The sequence below is a fragment of the Hylobates moloch genome, unplaced genomic scaffold (genome assembly GCF_009828535.3).
Source record: "Hylobates moloch isolate HMO894 unplaced genomic scaffold, HMol_V3 SCAFFOLD_3, whole genome shotgun sequence".
NCBI lineage: Eukaryota > Metazoa > Chordata > Mammalia > Primates > Hylobatidae > Hylobates > Hylobates moloch.
Window position 1 is genome coordinate 31,047,650 of NW_026652278.1, and position 6,773 is coordinate 31,054,422.

Consider the following 6,773-nt stretch of genomic DNA (forward strand, 5'->3'; position numbering starts at 1 on the left):
ACACTCCTCAATTAGCACAAGCTCTTCCTGAAACCTGGCACTCCACGTGTACTCTTCAATTGCTGGAACCCTAGAGATGCATGGGTTGCCCTCCCTTCCCATCCCTCAGTGACCCAGAATAATGAGGATGACTGCTTCTATGGCCACAATTCACTAAAGCGACAATGAGAGAAGGCAGGAATCCCTGCCTCCCTGTTTGCAGGAAACACTCAGGAGCCCCAAGTCTCAGGGAAGTCCCTGAAAGGGACTTCCATCAGAGAGGGCAATGATGTGGATCAGAGAGCTGGGCCTGGTTGGCGGGGTGCCACACCTCCTCAGGTAAGGGAAGCATCCAGGGAGAGCTACATGAGGCTTGCCAGTATGGGAAGGTTAAAATACATTCATGATATAATTTTCAGTAATTATATCTTGTACAAACATGAGCCACAATGATTATACGCATGTAAACTCGTCAGCATACAAACACAAACCATAAACTAAGATGACAGCCAACCAAGCTCCTGGAACAGGTGATAAGAGGTGAGAATTCTCAAGGGCTGATGATTCAGTCAATGCCCAATCCTAGAATTCCACGTGGCATCTTTTCTTCATCATCATCATCATCACCCCGAGAGGCAAGGCCAGGAGATGGGATAGAAAAGAGATTCCCAAGTCTCAGAAGCTGATATCTGTCCTAGTTTTCTGTGTCTGGGTGAACCCAGCCCTCCTGCATTTTGCAGGGAAAGATCACCTCTGAGAAGCTAAGTTCTCTAATGGACTGAAAAGGTATCATTAGAAATTATCATGATCAAACCCTATGTATATATGTATGTATGTATGTATGTATGTATGTATCATCTATGTATTTTTTTGAGACAGGGTCTCGCTCTGTTACTCAGGCTGGAGTGCAGTGGCGTGATCTTCAGCTCACTGCATGTGTGAACTCCTGGGGGCTCAAGCGATCCTCTTGTCTCAGCCTCCTGAGTAGCTGGCACACCATGGCACCTGGCACCTGGCTAATTTTTTTTTTTTTTTTAGTAGAGATAAAGTCTCCCTATGTTGCCCAGACTGGTTTCAAATTCCTGGGCTCAAGCAATCCTTTGGCCTTGGCCTCTCAAAGTATTGGGATTACAGATATGAGCCACCATGCCCAGACTCTCTTTCTTTCTCTCTCTCTCTCTCTCTTTCTGAGACAGCATCTTGCTCTATACAATGGTGAGAACATGGCTCACTGTAGCCTTGACCTCCCGGGCTTAGGCGATCCTTCCACCTCAACCTCCCAAGTAGCTGGAACCACAGGTGTGCACCACCATGTCCAGCTAATTTTTAAAACTTCTGTAGAGACAGGTCTCAACACATTGCCTAGGCTAGTCCTTGAACTCCCAGGCTTAAGTAATCCTCCCGCCTTGGCCTCCCGAAGTGCTAGGAACACAGGCAAGAGCCACAGCACCTGGCCCAACTATATTTAAATGAAGTATCCACGGTTTGCATTTTCCACAGGTATCTATAGCAATGTGAGAAACAGAATCCATTTTGAGGGTACACACGTGGAATTTTGGAGACCAGGCCAGCAGAAGATGCTTGGACAACACAATGTAAGCTATTTTATTTCCTTCCTGAATTACCCTGTTTGGGGTCAATTCAGTGCAGGCAGGCTGAGGGAACAGCTATCAAACTGAAGTTGGAAGAGCTAGCTCCCTGGAGCTGCAGGTTTGGGAGGGGTGTGAAAACCTGGAGTAATGCAAGATTGACTAGAGTTAAAACTCTGTAAAGGGAGATGGGTCAGTAGGGCAAAGGGAAGATTTTAAGCAGCCACCAATTAGAGGCAGCTTTGTAAAATGTATTAGACCATTACTCCAGGGCTTTCATCTTGGGCCAAGAAAAGTGCATGATTTCTAACCACAAAAACTTGAGAAACAGACTAAAAGAAACTTGTTCCTCTTCGGCTGCACAATGGGAAGAATCCCAAATGCAGAGAAAGAAATCACTGGATCAGATGCATCCACACAGCACCACTTCACTAAGGAGGGTCCGTGTGCACACGTGCCTAGAGGTGTGCATGCGTGCACACGCATGTGTCCACCATCTGCCTCCATGCAGGGTGCTTTCTGGGCCAGCTCTGTGGTGGGCAGGCCAGCCCTTACTTGGCTGGGTGGGAGGGACAGGCCCGGCCAGATGGTCTCCACCTGCATTTGATTACCACCCACGGGCTGGCTGGACGCAACCTCTAAACTCTGAAACATGAGTTTGGAATGGCCCAGCCTCAGGATAAACACACGACCTGAAGTCTGTCAGAAGTTCTCTTTTTCAAAGCAGGCTGCCCAAGCAATCGCCAAGTGACAAGGTCATTCCATCTTTAAAGTCTCCTGGAGGTGCCTGGCTTGGTCTGGACTTCCTCACATGAGGGCTTCTCTAGCCAAAGTGGTTTTGTCTGAACAGAGAATGAAGCCCCTCCTAGGGAGCGGCTGTCTCTCACATCTTCCAAGAAAGGAAAGCATAAGGGGAAATTGGCATGTGCTGCAGAAGGTGGGATCTGGGTCAGAGCAAAGCATTTTTCTAACACAGAAGTCTACTAAAATACTGGCTGGTGGTAAATGGGGCCAGTGGAATTTCTTCCTACAGAAATTAAAAAAAAAAAAAAAAAAGATTCTCCCCAGTCTGGCAGAGTGGCAGAGTGGGGGTAAGGAGTTCTGTCTTACTGCAAAAGGAAGGATGAGATAAGACTCTCAAGACTGTTTCCTGCTCAAGAACCCTGGATCCTGTTCACAGGGGTGTCCGGGGGAAGGCTGGCTTTGTCCCAGCAGTTTGGCAAGTCTGCCTGATGGCTGTGCCAGCCTCAAACCAGAAGACAAGAACACATGCCTTGAATCCTAGACACACAACAGCCTGACCATCAGAACTCACCCAAAGGTCTCCCCCAGAATACCTCACTAAGAAGGTATCAGTGAGCATCCAAGAGCCCAAAATGACTGCCGAGTCTAGGCAAGAGAGATGAACAGAAACTGAGGAGAGACTTTCTGGAGGAAAACACAGCTCGGGGTGCAGAAAGAGCTGACCTAAAAGTCAGCATCTCATGCTCAACACCATTATTTATTTATCTGTGAGACGGAGCCTCACTCTGTCTGCCAGGCTGGAGTGCAGTGGTGCGATCACAGCTCACTGCAGCCTCTGCCTCCCGGGCTCAAGTGATTCTCCTGCCTCAGCCTCCCGAGTAGCTGGGATTACAGGTGTGTGCCACCACACCCAGCTGACTTTTGTATTTTTAGTAGAGACAGGGTTTCATTATGTTGCCCAGGCTGGTCTCGAACTTCTGACCTCAGGTGATCTGCCCCCCCTCTACCTCTCAAAGTGCTGGGATTACAGGCGTACAGGCGTGAGCCACTGTGCCCAGCCCATTATTTATTACTAAGGAAATGCAAATCAAAACCACAGTGAGCTACCGCCCCTCCACACCCTCTAGCATAACTAAGAGATAGTAAGTGTTAGAGAGGATGTGGAGAAATAGGAATACTTGCACATCATTAGGGGGAATATAAAATGATGGAGCTACTTTGGAAAAAGAGTTTGGCAGTTCCTAAAAAAGTTAAACAGAGTCACCATATGATCCAGCAATTCCACTCCTAGATATATGCCCAAGAGAACTGAAAACCTGGCTGGATGCAGTGGCTCATGCCTGTAATCCCAGCACTTTGGGGGACCGAGGTGGATGGACCACTTGAGCCGAGGAGTTTGAGGCCACCTTGGGCAACATGGCCAAACCCCGTTTCTACAAAAAAAAAAAAATACAAAAATTAGCCAGGCATGGTGGCTCACACCTGTAGTCCCAGCTACTCGGGGTGGGGGTGCTGAGGCAGTGGGAAAATCATCTGAGCCCAGGGAGGTCAAGGCAGCAGTGAGCCTTGATGGTGCCACTGCACTCCACCCTGGGTGACAGAGTAAGACCCTGTCTAAAAAAAAAAGAAAAAAGAAAACCTGTTCACATGAAAACGTATACATCAATGTTCACAGTAGCATTATTCATAGTAGCCAAAAAGTAGAAACAACCCAAATGTCCATCAATTGAGGAACGGATAAACAAAATATGGTATATCTGTACAATGAAATATAACTTGGCAATAAAAAAGAATGAAGTATGCATACGCTATAACATGGATGCCCTTGAAAACATCATGCTAAGTGAAAGAAGCCAGATACAAAAGACTAACTATTGTATGATTCTATTTTTATGAAATGTCCATAATAGACAAATCTATAGAGACAGAAAATAGGTTGGTGGTTGCCAGAAACTAGGGTGAGGAGGAAATGGGGAGTGAGTGCTGATGGGTACAGAATTTCTTTTTGGGATGATGGAAATTCTTCTTTTTTTTTTTTTTTTTTAAACAGTCTCACTCTGTTGCCCAGGCTGAAGCACAGTGGTACAATCTTGGCTCACTGCAACCTCTGCCTCCTGGGTTCAAGCAATTCTCCTGCCTCAGCCTCCCAAATAGTTGGGACTACATTAATTTTTGTATTTTTACTAGAAACAGGGTTTCAACATGTTGGCCAGGTTGGTCTCAAACTCCTGACCTCAAGTGATCGCCCGTCTTGGCCTCCCAAAATGCTGAGATTATAGGCATGAGCCACCATGTCTGGCCTGGGAGATGGAAATGTTCTGGAATTAGATAATGTAATGGTTGTGTAACCTTATAAATATACTTAAAAACCAATGAATTACACACTTTAACAGGGTGAATTTCATGGTATATGATTTATTTTTAAAAAGCTGGCATCTCAGGTATACCTGATGTCATATCATTTAACTCTCTGTATAACTCTAGGACTCAGCCATTGTTACACTCATTTAACAAACAAATGAGAAACACTGATGGAGTTTATGTAATAGTCCATAAATCACAGAGCAAGTAATAGAGCTAGAACTTAAAGTCTGTATAACTCCCAAGCTCATCTCCTGTTTTTTTTTTTTTGAGACAGGATCTCACTCTGTTGCCCAGGCTGGAGTATAGCTGCACAATCAGTGGTCATCACAGCCACGACCTCCTAGGTTCAAGAGATCCTCTCACCTCAGCCTCCCGAGTAGCTGAAATTACAAATGTGTGCCTAATTAATCTATTTTTGCCTAATTAAGCCTATCTTCTTATTGCTGTGTGACCAGAGGCAAGCTATTTCACCTCTCTGTGCCTCAGTTTCCTCATCTATAAAATGGGGATAATAACAGTAACTATTTCATAGAGTTGTTACTAGGGATTAAACATTTAGAAACAGTACTTGGAACACTGTAAGCATTATATCACTTACATTAAGTGAAGAAAGCCAGTCACAAAAGACCATGTGTTGTATGATTTTATTTATATTACAGGAAAAATACTATAATTTGTAATATATAATATAAATTATGCTTATATCAACTGTCCAGAATGGACAAATCTATGGGGAAAGTGGATTAATGGTTGCCTAGGACTGGGGTAGGGGGGACGAATGGGGAGTAACTACTAATGAATATGGATGGAGTTTCTTTTTAGGGTAAAGAAAAAGTTCTCAGCATTAGGAGATATACCTAATGCTAAATGACGAGTTAATGGGTGCAGCAAAACAACATGGCACATGGATACATATGTAACAAACCTGCACATTGTGCACATGTACCCTAAAACCTAAAGTATAATAATAAAAAATAAAAAATAAAAAAAGAAAAAGTTCTAAAATTAGATTGTAGTGAAGGTTACATAACTATAAATATGCAAAAAACCACGAAAGTGTACACTTTAAATGGGTGAACTGTATGCTACATTAATGATATCAATAAATGCTTTATTCATTTACTTTTTAATTTGGAAAAAACTCAACCTGATAGAAAAAATTCACAAACGAGATATATAGATATCCCTTAAGCATAAGACAAGATGTTTGACCTCATACATAATAAAAGAAATGCAAATGAAAACAATGACATACCATTCTCACCTATCAGACTGGCAAAAATTAGTAAGTATGACATCATATTCTGTTGCCGAGGTTGTGGGGGAAGAGACACTCTCATATGTTGCTGGTATGGATATAAATTAGTACAACTTTTATGGAGGAGAATTAGGCAGTACCTAATAAAACTACATATAGGTTTATACCTTTGCATCTAGCAGTCCCACTTCTAAGAACTTGTAATTGCAAAATACTGGAAATCACCTAAATGCCCATTCATAGGAGAATGGCTCAAAGGCTAGTATGCTGCTGTTAAGAAAGAATGAAGAACTCTACAAATTGGTATAAACACTGTTAGGTGAAAAAAGCAAAAGAGGCTGGGCACGGTGGTTCATGCCTGTAATTCCAGCACTTTGGGAGGCCAAAGCAGGTAGATTGTTTGAGCCCAGGAATTCGACACCAGGCTGGGCAACATAGTGAAGGCTTGCCTCCACAAAAAACACAAAAATTAGCTGGGCATGGTGGTGCGTGCCTGTAGTCCCAGCTACTCAGGAGGCTAAGGCAGGAGGATTGCTTGAATCCAGGAAGTAGAAGGTACGGTGAGCTGTGATTACACCACTGCACTCCAGCCTGGGTGACAGAGTGAGACTCAGTCTCAAAAAAAAAAAAAAAAAAAAAAAGAGCAAAAGGATATTATAGTATGTTTTTGAGGAAGAAAGAAAGGAAGATAGGAGCCGGGCATGGTGGCTGACATCTGTAATCCCAGAACTTTGGGAGGCCAAAGCAGGTGGATCACCTGAGGCCAGGAGTTCGAGACCAGCCTGGCCAACATGATGAAACCCTGCCTCTACTTAAAAAAAAAAAAAAAAAAAAAAAAA

General features: G+C 43.8%; 1 protein-coding gene across 3 annotated transcripts in view; it reads right to left on the reverse strand.

Annotated features, from left to right (window-relative positions):
- The window catches only part of SUFU (SUFU negative regulator of hedgehog signaling), a 131,345-nt gene that overhangs the window by 85,547 nt on the left and 39,025 nt on the right, over positions 1–6,773 (reverse strand). The window lies entirely within an intron of this gene.